General features: G+C 40.8%; 1 protein-coding gene across 15 annotated transcripts in view; it reads left to right on the plus strand.

The window, feature by feature from the left end:
• Nucleotides 1-26,348, plus strand: part of DST (dystonin) — a 522,273-nt gene that overhangs the window by 115,184 nt on the left and 380,741 nt on the right. The window lies entirely within an intron of this gene.

A 26,348-nucleotide genomic window follows, 5' to 3' on the forward strand; every position in this document is an offset into this window, starting at 1 on the left:
AGTCTTTTAGTCTCTGGACATTGTCTTTCAATATGTCCAGACGATCTCCTAACTGGCTCTACCTAAGCGCTCCACACCCAGGAATGGCTCAGAGCCTTCATACATTAATGGTGAATCGTGGCCTATTTCATCGGTTGATTTCAAGTGGTCTTGCTTCTTTTGAATATTTGCTTTGGTCTTAAGAAACTCAATTTCTGTAAATTGAATGGGGATTATATGGTTAAAGATGCTTGTATCACTAGTTTTCTATTAGTAGAAAGTAGAAATATAGAATACTGAACTGAATAATTAAATTCCAAGGCCCCCCCCCCGCAAAGCTCCACATCTATCCATGAACATGTTTCATCTCCTTCTAGAATATATTTTATTATTGACATTCCTTTAATGCATGTAGAATTCTGTATACAGTACAATCAGAATTCCTTTGTGCCAAGGCTCTATTGTATGATACTACCACTGAGCAAGTGCTATGATATTTTAGGCTAAAGCACATTTGTAGCATCTGTATATGCGTTCACGTCCAATACACTCATGTTTACATCTATACTTCTATTTAAAAATAGGATTCTTAATCAGTTGTTCCAGAACCTTAAAAAGAGAGATATTGCAATATACTAATAAACCTTATGGAACAGGTACATCTGTGTTCTTTAAGGTCAGAAAGAAAACGGTCTGAAAGTTTGAAAGTAAATACCTTTTTTACTTTTGTGAAAAAAAAAAAAAAGATAGCTGTATGAATTTTTGTCCCATCAAGTTTTAACTCTGTGACACGTGGGTAATTGCAGATGACTTGGAAAACAGAAATACCTGAGGTGCTGATTTGACTTGCCTTGAGGAAGTGGACATTATGTAAAAGATGGTTTTTATTTGCCTTTGAAAGTAAAAGGAAATTGAAGATCCTGGAGGTCATTGCCGTTTTCACTATCTCATTTTCATTATAGCCTAATAATCAGTATGGAACTTTACACATCCACTTTTTCAAACTTGTAGTCCCGAATTTCCTGAAAAAGTGGAGGTGATTTCCTTCATCTTCTTTGTGGTGCTAAAATGCATAAGTCATCAGTTTGTCCTTGGCTTTATAAATGTTCTGTGTTTCATCTGGTCTTGGAAAGAAAAGTAAGAGTATTGGCCAGTGTGTTATGTGGAAAGCTAGAGACCTGGGAAACTCATTGTTTCCCGATGTGTTTTGAAGCCGGTTATGATTTCCCATCAGTATCCAATTCGATGACTTCATTACAGAGCTTATTATCCCGATGACTTGCTGTGGGGGCTGATCTAATCAGAAAAGAATTGTAGGCTGTGAATAGGGAGTGTCAGCTCACTCAACTTTCAAAGTACAGTTGTTCCATTTTCTGAAATTGTGCATTGTTCAAAACATTTTCCATTCCCATTTGAACTTGAGAGCTTATTTCGATTTTCATTTCTGACCAAGTTCCTTGGTTTCAGGGTGACTTTGCATTTGGCTGGAGTGTTATCAGGTTGCCAAGTGATCATATGCCCCAGCTGTTGAATGTGTGGGTCAGCTGTAACAAATTCAGAATTTGTCTGTCGACAGAAACGGAGAATTATAGTAATATATAATGTTAGTAATTATGACTATTAGGTTTAGAAGTTGAGAGTTGAGTCCTCAGATGGCTTTGGAAGAACTTCAAACCTAGCCTTCTGGATCAGAACAAGAATAGCGGCAAGTGAGTGAGCCCTAATTATTTATGGTGTAGTCTATTCTTGGGTTTTGCTTTGGTCCTTACTTTTGAGTGAAAAGAGGCAACTGTCTGCTGAATTAGAATAACACAGAGCTGTTTGCTGCAGAGAAGGGTGCAGTGTTCTGATTCATATTCCAGTGCCTTTACTTATAAAATGTATTTATTGCTAGGATGTTCAGGGCATCTGATTAAAAAAAAAATCATTACTTCAGCAGATTGCCAGAGGCAGGGTGAATAAAAGCATTTATTTACAAATAAAACATTTATTATTGTTTATACTAGAAATAGCCCATATCAGTGACTTTCTTTACTATCTTACAGTGAATTATCCAGTGTATTTACTATGTAATACAAAACATTTTTAGTAGGTTAGCATAAAAGATGCACAACATCCCTCTTGTTCTTCCCTGTCAGTGTCAGGAAACCAACCTATATACTGTTATTAGAATTAATTTCCATATATTATTATATTATTAGTATTAATTAGCTGTCACTGTGAACTTCTGCTGTTTGAATCTGTGATGGGAAGATTTTCTTTTCTCAACACATTGTTAATTTTTAAAATTGATGTTAAGTGTGAAAATGAGAGCGCTAATGTGAATCCAATGAATTTTATTCTATACATTTTAGACTTAATGGAAAAGGAAGGTAAATTATTTTGGTCCAAGAAAATGGGTATTTTTCCATTGACCTGGAAATTAATCAGTTATCCCCAAATAACTATAACAAGAGTTTCTTATTCTCTATGAAAGATGAGTGGCAGATTTCTTACTTATGTATGACTATGTACCTGTGTATATGCTGCTGCTGCTGCTAAGTCACTTCAGTCGTGTCCGACTCTGTGCGACCCCGTAGATGGCAGCCCACCAGGCCCCTCTGTCCCTGGGATTCTCCAGGCAAGAACCCTGGAGTGGGTTGCCATTTCCTTCTCCAATGCAAGAAAGTGAAAAGTAAAAGTGAAGTCGCTCAGTCTTGACTCTTTGAGACCCCATGGACTGCAGCCTACCAGGCTCCTCCATCCGTGGGATTTTCCAGTCAAAAGTACTAGAGTGGGTTGCCATTTCCTTCTCCAATCTGTGTGTATAGTTCATGAAGAAACCCTCTTTGATTAAGAAAAAAGGTAGAAGTTTCTGTTTCCCATGAAAACGCCGAGGAGTTGCTTTAATCCCTTTTCACATTAAGGCCCTATGATTCTGCTTTTGTGCATGGTGACAAAAGGAACTGAGAACTACTCCAGCTGTAATTTTCATTTTCAGTTCACTTTTAAGGCATACATAGATACATGAATGGTCAAAATCCAATCTTTTACTGTGTAAATTAACTCTGGTGCTGGCCGAATTGGAAGCTGGAGTGTAAAGGTTTCAGAGAACTTTGCCCCCTTCATACTGTGTGACCTCAGTGTTTTTCAGCTGGCTTCAGGATTCTGTGAAATCTTGATTGCAGATTTCATCTCTTCTTCGAGATTCATAGTCAGTTGTGTAGTGAGTGATCTTTAATAGGGTCTCATCATGATTGGGAAGATCCCCTGGAGGAGGAAATGGCAACCCACTTCAGTATTCTTGTCTGGGAAATCCCATGGACTGAGGAGTCTGGAGGGCTACAGTCCATGGGGTCACAAAGAGTTAGATATGAGCATAGAGCATCGTGGTAGTGCTTCTCGTAGCTAGTTATGATACTATTAGTCTGGTCTTTTTCTTTTCTTTTAAAAAATGAAATAGGTTTAACTAGTAATGAGCGTTACACATTAGAGGTAGCTCAGATGGTAAAGCGTCTTCCGACAATGTGGGAGACCCGGGTTCGATCCGTGGTTCAGGAAGAACCCCTGGAGAAGGAAATGGCAACCCACTCCAATACTTTTTCCTGGAAAATCCCATGGACGGAGGAGCCTGGTAGGCTGCAGTCCATGAGGTCGCAAAGAGTTGGACACGACTGAGCGACTTCACTTTCACTTTCAGTAATGAGCGTTAGTTAAGATTGTGTTTGGATGTTAGTGGCAAAATACAGTTGATGGTGTTTTGTTTTTCTCAGGGACTGGAAGGCCCCAGGTAGGTCCGGGAGGGCTGTGGGGAACCTCTATTTGCCACTAGGACTCAGACTTCTATTTTGCTTCTTGGCCATCATATGGTTGTTCTCTCGTTACAAGATGGCTGCTGCCCTTCCAGCCTTTGCATCTCAATTCCAGATGGGAAGAAGAGTATTAGGGGAAGCACCCTGACTGAAACTGCCCACCCTGACCAGGCACCATAATAATCATTTGGATGAGTTATTTTATAACAGGAGGTCCTGGTAAGGAAAACGGAACTAATAAGCCACCACTAAAATAGGAGTTTAGGATTAACATATACATACTACTATATATAAGATAGGTAACCAACAAGGACCTATTGTATAGCACCAGGAACTATGCTCAATATCTTGGTTACCTATTTTATGTATGCTACTGCTAAGTCACTTCAGTCATGTCTGACTCTGTGCAACACCATCACTGGGATTCTCCAGGCAAGAACACTGGAGTGGGTTGCCATTTCCTTCTCCAATGCATAAAAGTGAAAAGTGAAAGTGAAGTCGCTCAGTCATGTCCGACTCTTTGAGACCCCATGGACTGCAGCCTACCAGGCTCCTCCATCCATGGGGTTTTCCAGGCAAGAGTACTGGAGTGGGGTGCCATTGCCTTCTCTGTATTTTATGTATAGTAGTATGTAAATGTTAATTCCAAGCTCCTAATTTATCTCCCCCCTTTCCCTTTTGGTAACCTTAAGTTTGTTTTCTGTGTTTGTGAGTCTGTGTCTTATAAAGTTCATTTGATCTTTTTTTAAGATTCCATATATAAGAGATAGCTTATGATATTTGTCTTTGTCTGACTTGTTCACTTAGTATGATAGTATCTAGATTCATCAATGTTGCTGCAAAGAGCATTATTTCTTTTTTATGGCTGAGTAATATTTCACTGTGTGGTCAATCCCTTTAATGTAATTATATTTGTCATAGTTTTCTACTCTCTTTTCTGTCAGAAGAGGAAGCAAATAGTCCTCCTGGGGTTGGATATTGGGGAAAACTCTGTCCTTCAGGTCAAGTGGGATTTTCCGTGGACAGAGGCTGAAGGCGGCAGGGAAGGGAGCCTCAGCGGGAGGGTCTGGCGGGGCAATTACCTTGGATTAGCAGAATCACAGAACTCATTTGGAGAGTTTGGCTGAATGGCATGGGGTGGCGGTTATGGGAGGATGGATATGGCTGAATATGAAGGTTGAAGAGAGCCTGGGATGCCATAGCCAACACCAGATTTGGGGTTTCTTCTCTAGGCAGGGAAATCTCATGATCTTTGGCAGGGTGTTAGATCAGTTTCAGGAAGATACTCCTGGTAACAGTGTGGAGGCTGAATGGGAAGGGAGCCTCAGGAAGCCACGGAAAGGTTGGGGTGGTTGGATGGAAGGCTGGTTCAGTAGGAGTTTACTTCAGAAACTTACAGCGTGGCTGATGGTTGGCTCTGTGTGGGGACAGGATGGGACGCAGTGACTTTGTTGTTGAAGTTACAGTTGAAGATACTTGGGTTCTTTTTAATTTGTAAAAAATCTCTTACAGTGTGTGTTCATTACAAAACATGATTTGGAGTTTTAAAAATTCATTTAAAGCTGCTGTTAAATAGACCTTTAGCTTAAGCTGTAGATGGATGGAATCCAGTAAATTCAGTAAATGATGTGAAGAGCTGACTCATTGGAAAAGATCCTGATGCTGGGAAAGATTGAGGGCAGGAAGAAAAGAGGGTGACAGAAGATGAGATGGTTAGATGGCATCATCGACTCAATGAACATGAGTTTGAGCAAACTCTGGGAGATAGTGAAGGATGGGGAAGCCTGGCATGCTGCAGTCCATGGGGCTGCAAAGAGTCGGGCATGATTGAGCTACTGAACAACAACAACAAATAAATATTTATCAAAAAAAAATAACGTTTTGAGATAGTCTTTTTCCTCTTTTTTTTTTTTTAAAGGAGTGTAGTTGACATAACATTAGAAAAAAATTCTTAATATTAAATCATTGTTAGGGCTTCCCAGGTGGTCCTAGTGGTAAAGAACCACTACAGGAGGCATAAGAGACTTGGGTTTGATCCCTGGGTGGGAAGGTCCCCTGGAGGAGGGCATGGCAACCCATTCCAGTGTTCTTACCTGGAGAATCCCATGGACAGAGGAGCCTGGCGGGCCACAGTCCACAGGATTGCAGAGTCGGACATGGCTGAAGTGACTTAGCACACATGCACTTCTATGATAGGCACAGTGCAGTGTATTGCAAATGCGTTCTCTCTCATTTCTAAATCTCATAACTATTTAGCTACTGCTGTTCACCAATATGAACATTGAGGCTAGAGAAGTTAATTTTCCTGAAATCATATAGCTAAAACTGGTAGCAGTGACATTTGACCATCAAGGATATATTTGATATAAGCTATATATTTTGAGTTTTGTTATACTGACCAGGAAATGTTACAGAAATAGTGTTTTTAAGCATATTTTTAAAACTAGGATTATGATTTTGATTATTACTAGATCTTTCTGAAATGTGTTAAATGGATACATGAAATAAAAAGTAATAGTTTAAAAATTCATAGAGATTTAGTTCAAATAGTAAATAGACTTTGGAGCTTGAACCTGTTGTATCTTAGCTGGCTTATATATTCTAATGGGTAGATATCCATGAAAACAAAATAGAATTTTAGTATGATCATTTCCAGTGGGTATCTAGATTGAGATTTTTGAAAAGAATTACGTTTTGTAAATGTCACTGATGAATGTGGCTGCCTTGATACATGCCTGAGATGTTTCCTGGAAAGAATCGTCAAAGGGAGCTGACAAAGTCCTGATTTTTCTCTAGTGGGTGAAAATATTTCCCAGTGAATCCTGGTATTAAAGACATTATACAAAGATACCATTGTCCCAGTGAATTAAAAACATGGCCCTGTTCGCAGTGATGCAGTGCTCCATGCTGGCCGTGCCAGCGTGGCAGTTTGTCTTCTTGATTTTGGGCATGAAGCAGTACTATTTGGTGGCTTATTTTACCCTCCTGCAGTGAGAGAGGCAGACCTCCTTCACTCTCCACATCACCAGGTTAAAACCTGAGCTGAAAGTCGTTCAGTCGTGTCCGACTCTGCGCTCCAGGCCAGTACACTGGAGTGGGTAGCCTTTCCCTTCTCCAGGAGATCCTCCCAACCCAGGGATCGAACCCAGGTCTCCCACTTTGCAGGCGGATTCTTTACCAGCTGAGCCACAAGGAAAGCCATTTTAGGTTATTAAAGGTGGGATAAATAGGTTAAAAAAGGTGGGATAAAATAGGGCATATAAGGTATTTTGGGCAGTAGAGATTACATAGTCAGTGAATGAGATAGACCTAAAAATGCAAGTCCTCTGACTTCTCCTAGGGCAGTGACCATAAAAAACAAAAAAATTTTTTTAAGGGAAGTTGTGGTTTTATGGAAAAATTGAGCAGAGAGTACAGAGTTCTTACGTGCTCCCTCCCCTCCCCACAGTTTCCCCTTTTGATACCTTGCATTGGTGTGGTACATTTGTTTAACTGATGAACCAGTATTAGTACATTATTATTAACTAAGATCCAGTTTGCGTTTGTAACACTGCACAGTTCTTTCTGGGCTCTTTAGCCTGTTTCATTGATCTGTGTGTCTGCTTTTGTGTCCCCATCATATTGTTTTCATTACCATAGCTTTGTATGTGGTCTCAAGTCAGGGAGCCTGATTCTTTCAGCTCTGTTCTTCCTTCTCAAGATTATTTTGGCTCTTCAGGGTCTTTTCTTTTTCCATACACATTTTAAAATTATTTGTTCCAGTTCTGTGAAAAATGCCATCAGTGTTGATAGAGGCTGCATTGATGGAGGTTGCCTTGGGTAGTATGCTCATTTTAACAGTATTCTTCCTGTTCAAAAACACAGTGTATCTTTGCATCTGTTTCTGTTGTCTCCAGTTTGTTTCATTGATATCTTATAGTTTTCTGAGTACAGGCCTTTTACTTCCTTAGGTAGGTTTATTCCAAGGTGTTTTATTCTTTTTGATGTGATGGTAAATGGGATTGTTGCCTTAATTTCTTTCTGATAGTTCATTGTTAGTGTATAGAAATGTGACAGATTTCTAAATATTAATTTTGTATCCTGCAGCTTAACCAAATTCATTGATGAGCTCTAGTAGTTTTCTGGTGATGGCTGTAGGGTTTTCTTTGTACAGTGTCACGTCATCTGCCAACAGTGACAGTTTTCTTCCTTTTTTCCAATTTGGATTCCTTTTATTTCTTTTTCTTGTCTGATTTCTGTGGCTGAGACTTTCAAAACTATGTTGAATATGTACAGTTCTTTGGAAGTTGACACATGCATGCCGTGTGTTCACTATTAGAGTATCATATAGAATAGTTTGACAGCCCCCAAGTCCTATGTTCTGCCTCTTCATTCTCCCATGCTTCTGCTTCTGGTAACCACTGATCTTTTTTTTTTTTTGTCTCCATATAGTTTAATCTTTTCCAGAGTTTCCTATAGTTGGAAGTACACAGTATGTAGTCTCCTTAGACTGGTTTCTTTCGCTTGAAAGTGAAAGTTGCTCAGTCATGTCTGACTCTTGTGACCCCATGGTCTATACAGTCCATGGAATTCTCCAGGCCAGAATACTGGAGTGGGTTGCCTTTCCCTTCTCTGGGGGATCTTCCTGACCCAGGGATTGAACCCGGGTCTCCCGCATTGCAAGCGAATTCTTTACCAGCTGAGCTGCAAAGGAAGCCCTTCTTTCACTTAGTAATGTGCGTTTAAGGTTCTTCCATGTCTCTCCATGGCTTGATAGAGCATTTCTTTTTACTATTGAATAGTATTCCATTGTATGAATTTACGTTTGTTCATTCATTCACCTTTTGAAGGACTTCTTGGTTGCTTTCAACGTCCATCAATTTTGAGTAAAGAAAGTGAAAGTGAAGTCGCTCAGTCGTGTCTGACTCTTTGCGACCCTATGGACTGTAGCCCAGCAGGCTCTGCCATCCATGGGATTTTCCAGGCAGGAGTACTGGAGTGGGTTGCCATTTCCTTCTCCAGGAGATCTTCCCGACCCAGGGATTGAACCTGGGTCTCCTGCATTGTAGGCAGACGCTTTACCGTCTGAGCGACCAGGGAAGTCTGGTGACATGTGATGGGGAGTATCTTTTCATATGTGCATTTGCATTTATGAATGTCCTTTGGTGAGTTGTCTGGTCAGATCTTTTGCCTTTTGTTTTCTTCCTGCTGAGTTTTTAGTCCTTTGTATCTTTCAGATATCAGTCCTTTATCACATATTTTCATGAATGATGAATAATTTTTTTTAAGTTTACTTAAATTTCAATTTTATTAAGTTTACTTTTAAATTTTAATTCTATTTCAAGATTTAACTTAAGAGATTTGAATATTTTATTTTTAATTTAATCTCATATTAAAGTATAGTCGATTTATTACTACAATGTTGTGTTACTTTTAGGCATTCAGCAAAATGATTCAGTTGTACATGTACATATATTCATTCTTTGTCAGATTCTTTCCCCATAGAGGTTATTACAGAATACTGAGTAGAGTTCCCTGCGCTTTACAGTGGGTTCTTGTTCACTGTCTGTTTTGTATGTAGTAGTGTGTGTATGTTGTTGTTGAGTTGCTCAGTTGTGTCTGACTCTTTGTGACCCCGTGGACTGCAGCACGCCAGGCTTCCCTGTCCTTCACAATCTTGCAGAGCTTGCTCAGACTCATGTCCATTGAGTCGGTGATGCCATCCAACCATCTTGTCCTCTGTTGTCCCCTTCTCCTCCTGCCCTCAACCTTTCCCAGCATCAGGGTCTTTTCCAATGAGTCAGTTCTTTGCATCAGGTAGCCAAAGTATTGGAGCTTCAGCATCAGTCCTTCCAATGAATATTCAGGACTGATCTCCTTTAGGATTGACTGCTTTGATCTTGCAGTCCAAGTTACTCTCAAGAGTCTTCTCCAACACCACAGTTCAAAAGCATCAATTCTTCAGCGCTCAGCCTTCTTTATGGTCCAGCTCTCACATCCATACACGACTACTGGAAAAACCATAACTTTGACAGTATGGACCTTTGTTGGCAAAGTAATGTCTCTGCTTTTTAATATGTTGTCTAGGTTTGCCATAGCTTTTCTCCCAAGGAGCAAGTGTCTTTTAATTTCATGGCTGCAGTCACCATCTGCAGTGATTTTGGAGCCCAAGAAAATAAAGTCTGTCACTGTTTCCATTGTTTCCCCATCTATTTGCCTTGAAGTCATGGGACCAGATGCCATGATCTTTGATTTTTGAATGTTGAGTTTTAAGCCAACTTTTTCACTCTCCTCTTTCACTTTCATCAAGAGGCTTTTTAGTTCATCTTCACTTTCTGCCATAAGGGTGGTTTCATCTGCATACCTGAAATTATTGATATTTCTCCTGGCAATCTTGATTCTAGCTTGTGCTTCATCCAGCCTGGCATTTTGCGTGATGTACTCTGCATATAAGTTAAATAAGCAGGGTGACAGTATACAGCCTTGACATAATCCTTTCCCCATTTGCAACCAGTCTGTTTTCCCTTGTCAGGTTCTAACTGTTGCTTCCTGACCTGCATGCAAGTTTCTCAGGAGGCAGATCAGGTGGTCTGGTATTCCCATCTCTTGAAGAATTTTCCACAGTTTGTTGTGATCCAGTCAGTCAGAGGCTTTAGTGTCATCAGTGAAGCAGATGTTCTTCTGGAATTCTCTTGCTTTTTCAATGATCCAGCAGATGTTGGCAATTTGATCTCTAGTTCCTTTGCCTTTTCTAAATCCAGCTTGAGCATCTGAGAGTTCTCGGTTCAGGTACTGTTGAAGCCTAGCTTGGAGAATTTTGAGCATTACTTTGCTAACATGTGAAATGAGTGCACATGTGCAGTAGTTTGAACATTCTTTGTGTATATGATAGTGATCTTTTTATGTTGTTACCTCCTTTTGACACTTTTGAACCACTGCATATTATAGATACTGTTTAAATAAATAGGGCCCTGGGCATTTTCTTTCCCAGGGGCACATTATTTGTAAGTACTGTTTTGTTTTGCATGTGTTCACCATGTGGACCTCCTACGTGGGCTTGCTTGGGGTGGCTCAGAGTTCAGCAATCTGACAGTTTGCTTTGGAGAATCTGCATATTGCTGCTGCTACAGTTCAGGTATCCTGCTGGCTGGCAGCTACCATGCGTTATAACACTTGAGTCTAAAATTAGTTGAACTATTCTATTTTAAGGATAGGCTGACATTAGTAGTTCATGTCCTGCAAAACATGTGAAAGCTAAACTCTTAGGGTATCGAGTTACTTCTTTTAAAATGTAGTCAGGAGTAGGACTAAATAGATAGCAGTTTATATAATTGGAGAATTTTTGTGATGGTGATTTGATTGTAGTCTGAGTATCATGCTGTGTATATAGATAATGTCTAAGAGCACAAAGTTTTACTGTTACTACTTAGAATTAAGCAGCAGGTAAATGATCGTGTTTGAGTTCTAAAACCATGAGTTATGAGGTAAAACAAGATTACCTGATTATTTTTTCAGCGTATTTTTGGAAGAGCTACCGCCTGTAAATATTTATGAATGCTGGAAACCACTGGCTGCTTTTGCTAGGAAAAAAGTATTTGGTTGTTCATTTTGTGCTCTTTGTAATAACCTTATTTACATAACAGAAACTAGAGAATATTGACAATACTTGGTAGATAAAAACCCAAGTGGTTGAAATTCAGAGTTTTGAGTTTGCATAGATATTATTTAAATAAATAACTTTATGATCTTCCTGAGGAAGGGCTTATGGTTATGAAGGCAGTTGTAGTGTTATTTTACTGTGTCTTTCACACAATCTCAGAAGCCCGAACAACTTAGCTGCTACAGATGACATATTCTTTGTACTTTTTTGTTCTTTGGACAAAACAGATTGAAGAATTCTAAATTACAGAAAGCAAAATGCAAGCGTGCTTTCTGTTCCTCATGGAAAAATAGATGTATTTAATGTTACAAATGTTTTCTCATTTAGAAAACTGTATAGAAATTTAAATGTGGTTCCTTAGTAGAGTTAAAATGATAAACAGGATAAAATACTTCTGTAACTAGCGTTTCATTGAAAGCAGTCAAGCTGCATTATTCCCAACCTCATCTTTCTATATTTCTCATCAGAAATTAGTTGATCCCAAGCTCAGATGCACAGATCACTGTGTCACTTACACGCTCCCGGAGCCTCCGTCGTCTGTTCTGATCAGGGTCCTTGGGAAGGCTGGGGAGAGAGGAGACACTTGGGGGGTAGGAGAAATTTATCTTCACCAATTGAAATATGTGGTTTAATTCTAAATGCTTATTGATCATATACTTAAAAATGTGCAGAGGAGCGGGCGCCTGTGGAAGGAAGAGGGATGCAGGCTGGGGGCTGTAGCCTCTGGAACAGCAGAGATGGTGAGGCCAGTGGGCCCCCTCCACGCATATCAGTGAGCCCCTCGGGGACGGCCCGTCCAGGCCTCGAAGGTTCTCGGGGCGGAAGGGACTCGGGCAGGGCTGGAGTCTGAGGGAGGCGGGTCCGGGGAGGAGGCTCCGTGCTGTGGGTGAGGGTGGAAGGTGTTGGTGGAGTGTTTTCTGCATTTGCCTTTTCATTTGCACAGTCTGACCTTGTATTTCAGTCTTTGCCCTGTGGGAAGAGTATTATCATAACGACTTAATCAATGCTTTAAACAAGAGAGATTTTATTTGTGATCAGTGTTAAGCTATAAATTTTACCCAGTGTTTTTAAGAACTCTGCTAATGCCATGGATATATTATCAAATCTTAGGCTTCAGTTGTGAGAAATACCTTGTAGACCTGGCTCAACAAATGCAAAGGTTGAGACAGTCTTGCCGTTTGAGAAAAGCCTGTGTTGCTCTGAACTGCCCTCGAAGGCCTGCTTTTGCTTCGTTCATGGGTCTTGCCCAGTGGTGTTGTCATTGTTGATTGAGAGTCTTGACATGGTGTAGGAAGTTCAGAGATCGATGATCATAACTCCTTACATATTGATCATATTTTTATAAACATGTAATAATTTCATTCTCACACCTCCTCTCTGAGACAAGTCACATAAGAGTCAGTTCCCTCGGAAACTGGTTTCCCATGCCTGCATTGGCGGTGGCTGACTGGGTCCTGACAGCGAGTCCACAAAGGCCTCTGCTCTTGGTGTTGTGGTCTATCTATATACGCATTCACAGCTGTTATTAACCGTATAAGTGATGTATGTGACAAGAGGTGCATAGTCTCAGTTTAAATAAACCGCTATTTAGTAAGTCCTGGGATTATTGGTAGAGGTCTATATTTAGGAAGTAGGTAAATACAGTTTCTTTTTTGTGTAACATTGTTTTGGGCTAGCCTTAACTTATAAACTTTATTGAAAAATTCTATTGCTGGCTATTGGGAATTTAGGTATTGGAGAGAAAAACTCCAGTATCTTTTATTTCTGTTGTTAACTGAAGCAGCTTTTAAAATTACAGGGTTTTACGTTTAGACAAGAAAACTATCCCAATGACTAAATGTATAATTTCTGTATTACTCAGTGGAAAAGCAGGAACTATGTCTATGTAAATTTGGGGGGAACATGAGAAGAAAAATCTATGATACAAAGTAGGTAGCATTTTTGCATAATAAAGAAATGTGCAAAATATGCATAAAAGATCTATAGTTCCATTATCCAAATACACTAATTAATGTGCTGACATATTTTCTCTTCTTTTCCATTTCTCTTTTCTCCTTAATATATAACATTTAAAAATTTGAACCATGTATGTAAAATTCTGTATCCTGCTTGTGTCTAACTCTTCACAACCCCATGGTCTGCAGCATGGCAGGCTTCCCTGGCCTTCACTATCTCCTGGAGTTTACTCAAATTTATGTCCATTGAGTTGGTGATGCTGTCTAAGTATCTCATCCTCTGTACCCCCTTCTCCTTTTGCTTTCAGTCTTTCCCAGCATCATAGCCTTTTCCAATAAGTTGGCTCCTTGCAGTCCAAGGGACTCTGAAGAATCTTGTCCAGCACAGCCATTTGAAGGAAGTCAGTTCCTTGGTGCTCAGTCTTCATTATGGTTCAACTCTCACATCCATACATGACTGCTGGAAAGACCATAGCTTTGACTATATGGACCTTTGTTGGCAAAGTAATGGCTCTGCTTTTTAATATACTGTCTAGGTTTGTCATAGCTTTCCAAGGAGTAAGTGTCTTTTAATTTCATGGCTGCAGTCACCATCCACAGTGATTTTGGAGCCCCCAAAAATAAAGTCTCTCACTGCTTCTACCTTTTCCCCATCTATTTGCCATGAAGTGATGGGACCAGATGCTGTGATCTTAGTTTTTTGAATGTTGAGTTTTAAGCCAGCTTTTTTACTATCTTCTTTGACACTCATCAAGAGGCTCTTTAGTTCCTCTTCACTTTCTGCCATTAGAGTGGTATCATCTACATATCTGAGGTTGTTGATATTTCTTCTGTCAATCTTGATTCCAGATTGTGATTCATCCAGCATTTCTCACACTCTGCTTGTCCACTTAATATATCAGGATATTTTCTAAATGCCATTAAATGTTGAGGTTGGCCAAAAAGTTCATTTGGGTTTTTCTGTACCATCTTAGGGAAAAACCCAAAAGAACTTTTTGGCCAACCCAATATTATTTCAAAGTGTTTTCAATGACTGATGCGTGCATTCTGTTATGTATAAACAGTGTTGTGACACCATTTAAGCAATTTTGTATCCTGATGGATTTGGTTAATATTATTATATTGGTATATTTTGATCTAATTACAAGCTTCAGAAATATGTTTTCAAGATAACAAAGAAATCTTATGGATTATATAAGCTGTTAACAGTTAACTGGTTATAAGATGCTGCCTATTTCATGACTGAGTAGATTCTTGAATTATATATACAATTAAAATTTTCTAATCGGTCTGAAGTCTAGAAATTCCACAATAAACTAAGCAATGATGAATGATCTAGAGATCTGATTTCCCTTCCTGGCTCGCAGTGCTAACTTGCCAGTCTTGCATGGGCTCATAAGTCAAAGGAATGATTGCCTCATCATCCTGTAGTACTTGCCGCAATGAATTAATTCATTGTTTATTCATTTAGAAAACATTTATTGAGTATTTATTTATTTATTATTTATTTATTGAGTATTTCTTGTGTGCCAGCAAGTACAATACGTTAGATCGCTAGGGTGACCAATACATGAGAAACAGTTACCTTTTATTTTACTTGTTGAGTTGTGGATGCATAATTTATTCTCTCTCTCTTTTTTTTTTTGGTCCAATATTTAATTTTATTTATTATTTTTAAATTTTGTGTCACTTTATTCTGATATGATCTGTCTGGTTATCTTTGACATCACTTTCTGACCTACTTTCCATTTATTGTTTTTACCATACACTTTATTTTTTATTTGAGATGATCACCTATTCATAGTTTTAATTTATTTCTGAAACTACTGTTGATTCCTTTTGAAAACCTTTTGAAAATGCCTTTGTTCTGTGCTTAGTTGTTCTGTCATGTCCGACTCTTTGTGACCCCATGGACTGTAGCCCGCCAGGCTCCTCTGTCCATGGGATTCTCCAGGCAAGAATACTGGGGTGGGTTGCCATGCCCTTTTCCAGGGGATCTTCCTAACCCAGGGATTGAACTTAGGTCTCCCGCATTGCAGGCGGGTTCTTTACCATCTGAGCCACCAGGGAAAATGCCTTTAGGACTTTTGATATAGGCTATAATCCTTGATTGCATTTGCCTTTTATTGTTTATGCTGGTCTTCAAGATTGTACTCTTTGTTAGCAGTACTGAATTAAGCAGTACTTGGGGGGGACTAGGCTTATTTGTAATACTGATTGAAGTAAAACTTTGGAAGAAATTCTTAATTTAAAACCTTTTCCCACTTTCTTCACATGAGTTATGATATGTAAACTTGGTGCCTTTGAGTGTGAACAAATGACCTATATTGATCAGTGAAAAGAACTGTAGTTCTGCATCTGACCCTGCTTCTGCTCCCTTGCTCAAGGCCCATCTTTGAGAATTACCATTGCTCGTGGTTGATCCAGAGAAACAATGAGTGCGCTGATTTCTGGACTTTCATTTTATAATTGAGAAAACTGAAGCCCAGGGAAGGGGAGTCAGCAGAGGGAAGAGCAGGATCTGCGCTGAGGTCCCCACACGCCTCCCGCTCCTTTAGTGCTTGTTCGTAGATAGAGGAGGTGCTTTCATGGGCTAGGCATGAGCCACTTCAGGAAAAAGCCCTGGCTTGTGGGAGAGTTAGTAAGGAAATGAGAAGAAACGAGTGGCCAGCAACAGGGAGTCGTGTGACATCCTGCGGTGAGAAGACTGCTGAGGTGTCCGCATTGCGTTGGATGTTTATGGTCTTTGGGGACCAGTGGGATGTCAGTGAACATTCATTGCGAGCAGCAGGCTCATCACTGTTCTGGGGCTTTAAGAAATAGATTAGGTTTAATATAAATTGGATTCATAAACCCAGACAAAATAGTCCTGCATTTTGAAAAATTCAGTGATGATTGGCTGCAGCGTTTGGCCAGTGTGTGGATTCCCGGCTGTTTTCTGATTAACTATAGGATTCAGGCTCCTGGCAGGCGGGCTGGGCCAGTGGCTATCCCATTCCCTTCCCCGTGGCTGCCTTCAGGGGAGACTCTGGGGCTGCCCCCGTGCTGGGGGTCAGGGCGGACACAGGGGATGCTGCTTTATGACCTTTCTCTAGTCTGAGTCCAGAGGGTGAGCGGCAGGGAGGGGACGGGACCTTGGGGTCTCCTTGCACCCCGGAGGGCCGTGTGCCGTGTGTGGGAGGTGTGTGCTGGCGGGAAGGGGCTGGGAAGAGGAGAGCAGCTCATCTCTTGGTGTTTCTGGGGAGCCGGAGGTGAACATGGCCCGACTTCGCTGCCCATCTTGGGTTCTTTGCTTCCGTTTGCTTGCCCTGCACCCTCCGAGCTGAGGTTTGCTTCTCCTGAGGTCCAGGCTCCTCAGCCTCCCTGTGACAGCAGCAGGTGAGTATGTGGTTGGAGGGGTGTGATTTGGAAAGTGCGTTTCCATAGCAACATGCCTGTTGTATGTATTTATTAAACTTTATTTTTTTTGTAGATCCCGTTATTTAATTATTCTAGATTGATTCCAAAATGTCAATGTATGTTGTACAGCAATAATGTTATTGTTTTGCCATTTTTGCAATTAAAAATAGAGCCTTGTATGACCAGGGGTTAGCTAATTTTTATTTAAACAGAATTTTAAAGAGGAAATATGTTATACATTGGGTTTTTTTTTTTTTTTTTTAAATTTACAAGTAAATTTCTACAGTAAAATTTTCATTGGCAGATATTTGGGGGTAGGTCTCTGGGGAAATTTAAAGGATTTTGGAAAATGTTAGTATTTTTTTTAAGGTTAGTGACCACTTTTATTCGTGTTGTCATCCTCTAAAAGCATTTAGTGTAACATCCAGGACTGGCAAGGATGTGGGAAAATAGTACTTCAGGCGTTGCTTTTGACATGTGATTTCTTAACCATCTTTGGGGAGAGGAGGTTGCTGCTGAAGGAACATCTACTCTGACCCACCAAAATTCCAGAATCTTCCTTACAGGTAGAATTCAAGATGTTTATTGTGACATTGTCTATAATGGCAAAATACTGGAAACAGCCTGAATGACTATCAATAGGGGATAGCTGGGTAAATTTATATACTTCTGTACCTTGAAATGTTAAGAGACTATTAAAAAATATGAGTTAGATGTCTTGTTATTGACCCATAACATTTCCCCAGTGTTTTAAGAAAAAAGGCAGAAGACTAGTGTGTATGGCATTTTTATAAAAAGGGAAAAATTCTGTATTGATGCACAGGGAGAGAGATGAAGTTTAGAAACTGAGATGTGAATAGTGGTTAACTCCGAGGGGTAAGCTTTTTTTCAGTCTTGGCATTTGACATTTTGTAAAGGATCTTATTTCTTCTTTTATAAATATAGATACCGCCACAAATAAAGTAGAACATTTATAAGAGGAAAATTGTTAAATATTTGCACACATGTGATGAAGCAGTACTGGTTTTTGAGAGTAGCTTTCACCATGTGAATCTGATGAGTATGATTTATAAGTTGTGGGTATTGAGTGACATTGACTTAATAGACCATCTGGCACTCTCATGAACAATTTACAGACTTGGTGTGGTCCCTGTGGCTGAAGTGGCTCATTGTGACCTCAACTATCATTCTTCACCTCTGATTTGATCAGACATTTGCCAGAAAAGTCCAGTGGGGCAAGAGGGTGCGGACTCAAAGAGTTAGGCAGATGGATCCCTGGTCCCTGAGGATTGCTGTCCTGAGTCACAGGTCTGTTTGTTTTCTTATCTGGCTTCATTTTTTACTCATTTATTTAACAAATTATCTGAAAGTGTATTGAGTGCCCATGACACATACAATGATGAAAAAAAAAATGGCATTGCTTTTTAGGAGATCTCAGTCTGTTGGGGGAAATCAGCAACATGAATAAGGAACAATTAAGTTGCTGTACATTCAGTGAGAATAAAGTATCCTAGGAGTGACTTTCTTACACTCTTTACCCAATGAGGTCAACCTGTCCTGTATCTCTTGGCTTCTTTCATAAAGTTTTGTTTCTCTGACAAGTAGGAAGAAATAAATTATAGGAGAGCCCGGTTATAGTATTACCTTTTTCTTTTTCTGTGGATTGGAATATTAATATAACATAACGCAGGGTTAGAAGGGAGTGCCTACTACTAATAGATCATATGGAAATACAGGAGGGGGACTGAGGAAAATGAATTGCATATTTGTTTATAGGATCATAAAATAGGGGAATATTGAGTAGTTTTGACAAGTTGGGAAACTATAGAATATACTTTTAAGTCTTTTAAATATTTCCAGTGATTATCATGGTATTTTTAATTGTTATTATTTAGTTGTTAAGTTGTGTTCCACTCTTGGGACCCCCATGGACTTTAGCCTTCCAGGCTCTTCTGTCCATGGGATTTCCCAGGCAAGAATACTGAAGTGGGTTGCCATTTCCTTCTCCAGGGCATCTTCGCAGCTCAGGGATTGAACCTGAGTGTCTCCTGCATTGCAGGCAGGTTCTTTCACTGAGCCGCCAGGGAAGTCCATCATGGTACTTGGCATATTGCAAATGCTTAATAATTATTTTGCCTTTTTTTATTTTATTTTATTTATTTATTTATTTTTATTTTGCTTTTTTAAATGGGTGAATGAATTTCTGTTGAGGATTTTGGGCTTTTAAGATTTTCTGAATTTGGGGTTTCCCTGGCGGTCCAGTGGTTGAGATTCCACACTTCCAATGCAAGGGGCGTGGGTTCAATCCCTGTTCGAGGAACTAAGATCCTGCATGCTGTGTTAGAAAAAGTAAAAATTAAAAAAATAAAGTGTACAACTTGAAAAGTTTTGAGTAGATTTAAAAAAAGATTTTCTAAATTCAGTTTCTTATTAACGCTAAGCAGAGTGACTGTCTTAAGCTTTACCAGTACTTTCTTTTTCAGTGTCTAATCTGTTATTAATGTCCTCCAGTATATTTTTCATCTCTAGCAGGTCAATTTGGGTCTTGTTTCACTTCTTTTGTGTCTTGTCTGTCTCTCTTTAACATGCTCACACTTTGCTCAGTCTGTTTGGACATGCACAGTGTACTAATAATAGTTCTCTTAATATCCTGGTCTACTATTTCTACTTTTTGTGTCATTTTCTGGGTCTGTTCCTTTGATTACTGTTTTTCCGTATTTTCCAGCTTCATTGTATGCCTGGTAATTTTTTGTATAGATGGCAAACATTCTTGACTTTAGTTAGTTGGGTGCTGAATTTATAAAATGTCTTTTAATGGTTTTGTTTGCCAAGTATTAGAAGAGACCGACCCTTCTAAGGTTTGCTGTTTAAGCTTAGCTGGGTAGAACCTTGTCAGCCTTAGCCTGGGGCTTATCTTCCCGGTAACCAAACTGACACCTTTCTGCATTCTGCCTGCTCCTTTCTGCTGGTTCTCTTCCTGGCTCTGGGAGTTTCCTAATGCATTTGTACCACCTTGGGTGAACACAGCCCTTCACACGTCTCCAGACTTGGCCTTTGTGCATCTCGTGCCTGTTGCCCCCAGTGACATTTCTGGTGGTCTTGAGCTCCTCAGGGGGACCATCTTCTTCTCTGATGGAGACCACCCTCCCTCCTTGACCCTGCTCTCCCCTCCACAGCTGTGCTGAGGCCTGGAAACTCACTCCAGGCAGGCAGCTGGGCTGGTAGGGCTCATTTGGTTGGTTTCCGTTCTCTCAGAAATCACTGTTGTCTCTGTTTTGTCTGATCTCCAAAGACATAAATACATTTTGTGCCTCTTTTTAGAGAGAAGTAGTTGCATCAAGTGGCAGAGTAAATCCAGGTCCTTTTCCTCCATTGTGTCCGGAGGTGGCAGGCCCTCCTCTTCTCTTTAGAGGAGATGTCCCTGGTTGTCCGGTGGTTAAAAATCCACTGTGTAATGCAGGGGGTGTGGGTTTGATCCCTGGTTGGGAAACTGAGATCCCACACGCTGGGGAGCATCTAAGCCCACGTGCTGCAGCTGCTGAAGCCTGGGCCACAAAGAAAGACCCCACGTCGTGCAGTGAGGATCCTGCATGTTGCAACCGAGGCCTGACACAGCCAGATAAATAAGTAAACTTAAAAAAGCAGGCTTATGTGCATGCAAATCGTGCATAACGTTACCAGTTACAGCTAGATGGACTGTAGCAGTATAGACTTAAAACCCTCAGAGCCCTTCCTGTGTGGTTCATCTGTACGTCTATTACCTTCTTTCTGTTCGATGGGTGCTCTGGACTTGGCTGGTGGAAGTATGGAAAAGAAAACCCGTGGTCCTGGTTCACGTGTTGCCTTTGTGTTAATATTGATGTAGCCCCGAGACGTGAGCATTGTTGTACAGCAGAGAGTGAAGATGTGACACATAGCTTTCTGTATTTTCACATTAATGTAAATGTTTTTGTTTGTGTGATATTAAACTTGAGTCCGTTTAATAAAACCACGTTTTCATAGTTGGGCAGGGAGAGGGGAAGGTTTCTTTTTGTAGTGACAGCACATTTATTCTGAAAAACAGAGCAGAATCATGCAGCTGAGATGGCCTAATTTAGCAGAGTTGGACTCAGAGATTAAGCTCTTTGAACTGGGTAGAACCGGAGTTAGAGCTGGGGCCTGGGAATTCTGATTTCTGGTGTAATGGTTTCCCGCTGAGTCATGCTGCCTGTGTACTCAGAGCTCCCAGGTGCACGCGCGGTATTTCTCTTCCTTGGCACGCACGGGTCCAGCAGCCAGTGTTGCTGTAGGCTTTGTTCTACGCTGTGCAAACTGCCACACTTTTGGCCTGAATTAGAACATTTCGTTGGTCCCTCTGAACACATTATTCCCGTGTGCACTGTTTTAACACAGGCATGCACTGAGCAGTTAGAAGGCAGTTGAGTGCTTGACCTTTTTTTTGAAAGTTAGTGTTTGTGTTTCAGCCGGGGTGACTGTGGGCTCGTTTGATATTGACTTGAGTTGCTAAGTAATGTCAGAAGGTCAAACAATTTTAAGAGATGTGAGGACTGTATCTGATGACAGTTTGGCACTTGGCTTTTACCTCCTTAAAGTGGCCTTCATATTCAACTGTGGCAGATTAGCCCTGTTATTTTAAAGAATAATGAATCTACCTGGCTTTGGCAAAGCAGAAAAGACAAGGCCGGCGCAGTTACACACCAGGGTATGCGGTTCTTTGGGGACACAGTTTTGAAAAGGAACCTGAACATGGCAGTCGTGTTTTTATATACACCACCACACAGGCACAAGGAGACTACAGATAATGTATATTTTGATTTGCTACCCTTTCTTTTTCTCCTGTGAAAAAGGAAGACATTGAAGGTGATTTATTATAATAAATCTCTAATAATGGGCATTAGTGTTCTGGTAAGTTTTTGATCACCTATTCTTCCAGGATAAAAACCATGATTTGTAGCATTCGTGCTTTTCCAAGGTGTAAGGTGAGCTACACCATAAGTTGGGACTTCCCTGGTGGTCCAGTGGTTAGGAATCTGCCTTGCAATGTAGGGAAATGGGTTTGATCTCTGGTCAGGGAAGTAAGATCCCACATGCCATGGAGCAAATAAGTCTGCGTGCCACAACTAGAGGGTCAGTACTTCACAACAAAATATCTTTCGGGCTTCCCTGATAGCTCAGTTGGTAAAGAATCTGCTTGCGATGCAGGAGACCCCGCTTTGATTCCTGGGTCGGGAAGATCCACTGGAGAAGGGATAGGCTACCCACTCCAGATTCTTGGGCTTCCCTTGTGGCTCAGCTGGTAAAGAATCCGCCTGCGATGCGGGAGATCTGGGTTCAATCACTGGGTTGGAAAGATCCCCTGTAGAAGGGAACGGCTACCCACTCCAGTATTCTGGCCTGGAGAATTCCATGGACTATATATTAGTCCATGAGGTTGCAGAGAGTCAGACTCACTTTCAAAGCGTAAACACTTTTGGCACAGTCGATTTCCGGGTACCGGTTTGACGTCTTTGGATGCAGAGCTGGAGAGAGAGGTGCAGAGTCTCCCCATGACCTGGTCTCCACCAGGTATGTGCCATAAGCAGTGAAATAGTGATGTCATTAGTAAGTGATAAGCTGTATTTATTATCTTGGTTTTTAGTGTAATTCATTTAATTGTAGTTTTAGGCAATTTAATTTTTAAAGAAAAAGCTGTTGTTAACAGCTAGCTTACAAAATTCTACAAATTCAGCACTTCATTCAGGCTTGCCTTGCACTGAAAATAGCTAACATTTACTTAGTTTGTATTATCTGCCAGGGGTAGTCTATTTTGTGTGAGCTATGTCTTTTTGATTAACCCTTTGAAGTAGGTGCTTAGATAATCTCCGTTGCACAGGTGGTAAAGTTGAGCATACAGAGGTGTAGTAATTGCCTAGGTCACAGTTTAGGGGTGACTGAGCTGGGTTCAGAACCAGGCCCCCTCTTCCCAGAGCCTGTGATCTTAACCCCCTGCAGTATTAGCTCTTGGGGTTAAAGATGTTCTTTAAAAAATTTTTTTTAAAAGGATTAAAAATTTATTTGGCAGCTGCAGGTCTTAGTGGCAACCTGTGAACTCTTAGTTGAGGCATGTGTGATATAGTTCCCTGACCGAGGATCAAACCCAGGCCCTCTTAATTGGAAGCATTGTGTCTTGGCCACTGGACCACCAAGGATGTCCCTAAAAGGTATTGAATGTGAGTAACTATAGTACTAGTAACTGTCGTAACTATAGTAAATTTTGAGTTAAAACTACTTATGCTTCAGAATGATTTAATGATTTGTTTAGTAACTGTTTAGATTTTATTTGAATATTCATCTATGATAAAGTGTTGTTGTTTAGTCGCTCAGTTGTGTCCGACTCTTTGTAACCCCATGGACTGCAGCACACCAGGCTTCCTTGTCCTTCACTGTCTCTCAGAGCTTGCTCAAACTCATGTCCATTGAATCAGTGATGCCATCCAACCATCTCGTCCTCTGTCATCCCCTTCTGCCTTCAATCTTTCCCAGCATCAGGGTCTCAGGGTCTTTGCCAGTGAGTTGGCTCTTCTCATCAGGTGGCCAAAGTATTGGAACTTCAGCTTCAGCCTCAGTCCTTCCAGTGAATATTCAGGACTGATTTCCTTCAGGATTGACTGGTTTGGTCCCCTTGCAGCCCAAAGGACTCTCAGGAATCTTCTCCAACACCAGAGTTCAGAAGCATCAATTCTTTGGCGCTCAGCCTTGTTTATAGTCCAACTCTCACGTCCATACATAACTACTAGAAAAATCATAGCTTTGACTATATGAAGTAGTCACATAAATCAGGAGGAAAAGTAGGACTCTCTCCAGTAGAAAAACAGCCCGGAGATTTCAACAGGCAATTCATGAGCCTACGGGTGGGGACAGTGTCCATTCTCTTCACTGTGGCATCAGCTCCAACCTTGCAGAGGGCCTGATCCACAGCAGGACTACATGAAGGTCGTTTTATTTCTGTAAATTGTTTACATGTCTTAATGAAGCATATGTAGATTTCTTGACCTTTTCCTTATGTCTTTTCTAATGTTGCCTTATTTAAAGAATTGAAATTTTTCAAGAAAGTGTTTCTGGTTGTATTGTTAGAGACGTTTTATTCCCTTTGTTCAAACAAGGATGATGAGGCCTGATCAGTTTTTTCGTATTATAATTAGGAAGCGGTGTATGCCATTTAATGTCATTTCGGTACATAAAGTTGATGTTTCTAAATTTGAGAAATATGGAATTGCTGTGTGATTTCTAACACCTTCAGGTTGCAGTGATATTTAATGCTCTGAGCTGCTTGTCTACAAACTTTTGTGAAGGTTGCTCAGTGAACTCTGAACCACGCAGACACTGATGTTTCACTGTGTGTCTTTTTCCGGCTTCCCTGTCTTTCTTCTCTCTGGGAGATGTGATTTTGGCCATCAGAGAACTCACAGGGACCTGAAGGATGTTGTGAAATGTATCAGAATGGTGCTTTTGGTGCTGACAGCTAAAATTTGGGAGATTAGGAATTAGGAGTTTTTCGAGTTGGTTTGAAGGAGGTGTTCAGGTGATGTTAATAGGCTTGTCGTCTTTTGATGTGGGCAGTCAGGGACTTGCTGAAGATAGAAAAGGCAGGAAGGGGAGCAAGAAGAAAAAGGGACACACGTTGAATGAGGATGACCCAGGGTCAGATCCAGCCTAAGTGGGTCCATGCATTATGATTAAAGGGAAAGCTATCTTATTCAGTAGGAGGTGGCAGGGGGCGGGTTCCTTTAAACAAACAATTTACTGAAAGGAAATCATCTTTTCTCTCTCTGGGCTTACATATCAGAGCCCTTGAAACTCTTGGGGTCTAGACCCTTCTCTGTATTCCAAAAACCTCCCAAATAAGGTTGGTCAGATTATCAAGTTCTTTTGCTTCTAACTGAAATTATATTCATTTATCCTGAGTTTTATGTTGATTAACGTTTCTGATTGACTAATCGAAAAGAAAACTTCTTTATTAAATGTAATTGATTTTGGAGATGGTGGAGGTTGGGGCACAGAGAGTGAAGTGGGTGTTAAACGCAGCAGAGGCTGGTGGCTGTTCTCTGGTCTGTCTCAGTCACTTCTGCCGCAGACCAGTCCCCCCATCACAGGGATAACACTGTGGTTCACTTGGGCACCTCTTTCTTTTGCTGAGCCCACAGGAGGCAGAAATCGCTCCTTTCCACCCTTGCTTCTCCTCCCTCTTGCCCGTCTGATAGCACTGGTTCTTGTTAAAAAATAAAAAGGGGTAGTTTGCTCTGGGAGGAGCTGCTCTCACAAATTACCACCAACTCAGCAGCTTACGTAACACAAGTTTATTATCGCACAGCTGTGGCGGTCAGAGTCCACCGTGGATCTCATGGCGCTAAAATCAGGGTGTCAGCAGATCTGCTTCTCCGGGGCATTGCAGGGAGAATCTGGCTCCTCGCCTTTCCCGGCTCCGGGAAACTGCCCTCCTTGCTGGGCCGATGGCCGGACCACCCCCACCTCCCCTCCCTCTGCGAGGCCTGGGATGACACTGTGTGCTCCTGGGTACCCGGAGGCTGCTTCACTGTCTCCAGACCTTTAGCTTAATGACATTCGCAAAGTCTCTTTTCCATGGATGGTAACATATTTACAGATTCTATAGATTAGAGGGTGGATATCTTTGGGGAACTAGTTTTTTACCTGCCACAGAAATTTTTAGAATTTTCTGATGAAATACCAGATCACATAACTTCTCTTATATTCGTTGATCATAATGAAGAACAGGAGCTTCCCTGGTGGGTCAGATAGTAAAGAATCAGCCTGCAATACAGGAGACCCAGGTTCAATCCCTGGGTCAGGAAGATCCGCTGGAGAAGGGAAGGGCACCCCACTCCAGTGCTCTTGCCTGGAGAAAAGGAAACTAGAGATGGTGACCTCGAACCTTTAGAAAATCATCATGATTTCCTTTAGCACATAAATATGAGTTAATTTTGAAAAGTATGACAAATTTGGCAAATTTTCATTGTGCTGTTCTAAGTTAAAATGGGGGAAATATTAAAACATGTCTTGTTATCTAGAGTTTAGTGATAAAATGCTAACACTAATGAAAAAAAAATCCATCCCACAGTATCCCGTCAGAAGTCTTTTCACAAATTGCTTTTTAAATATACAGATGTAAATATATAAATAACATCTTTCATCTTCATCTGAAAAGGAAAATAAAATCGTCCTTAGATGCTCTTGGAAAGGCTATGCTATTTTCTCAGTTGCTTTAAGTTGCCTTTAGAACTCCTTAAATTCTTCGTCATCCAAGAAAAGGAAATGATGAGATCAGTCAGATTACCTGAGAGAAACTTTCTTTAAAAGGGGAAATGCCATATATTTATGGTATATATGAGGAGAGCATGGCAACCCACTCCAGTATTCTTGCCTGGAGAATCCCATGGACAGAGGAGTCTGGGGGGCTATAGTCCATAGAATCACAAAAAGTGTCTTTGTGACCCCCTGGACTGTAGCTCACTAGTTTCGCTGTCCATGGGATTCTCCAGGCAGGAATACTGGAGTGGGTTGCCATTTCCTTCTCCAGGGGATCTTCCC

This window comes from Cervus elaphus, chromosome 7, assembly GCF_910594005.1.
Source record: "Cervus elaphus chromosome 7, mCerEla1.1, whole genome shotgun sequence".
NCBI lineage: Eukaryota > Metazoa > Chordata > Mammalia > Artiodactyla > Cervidae > Cervus > Cervus elaphus.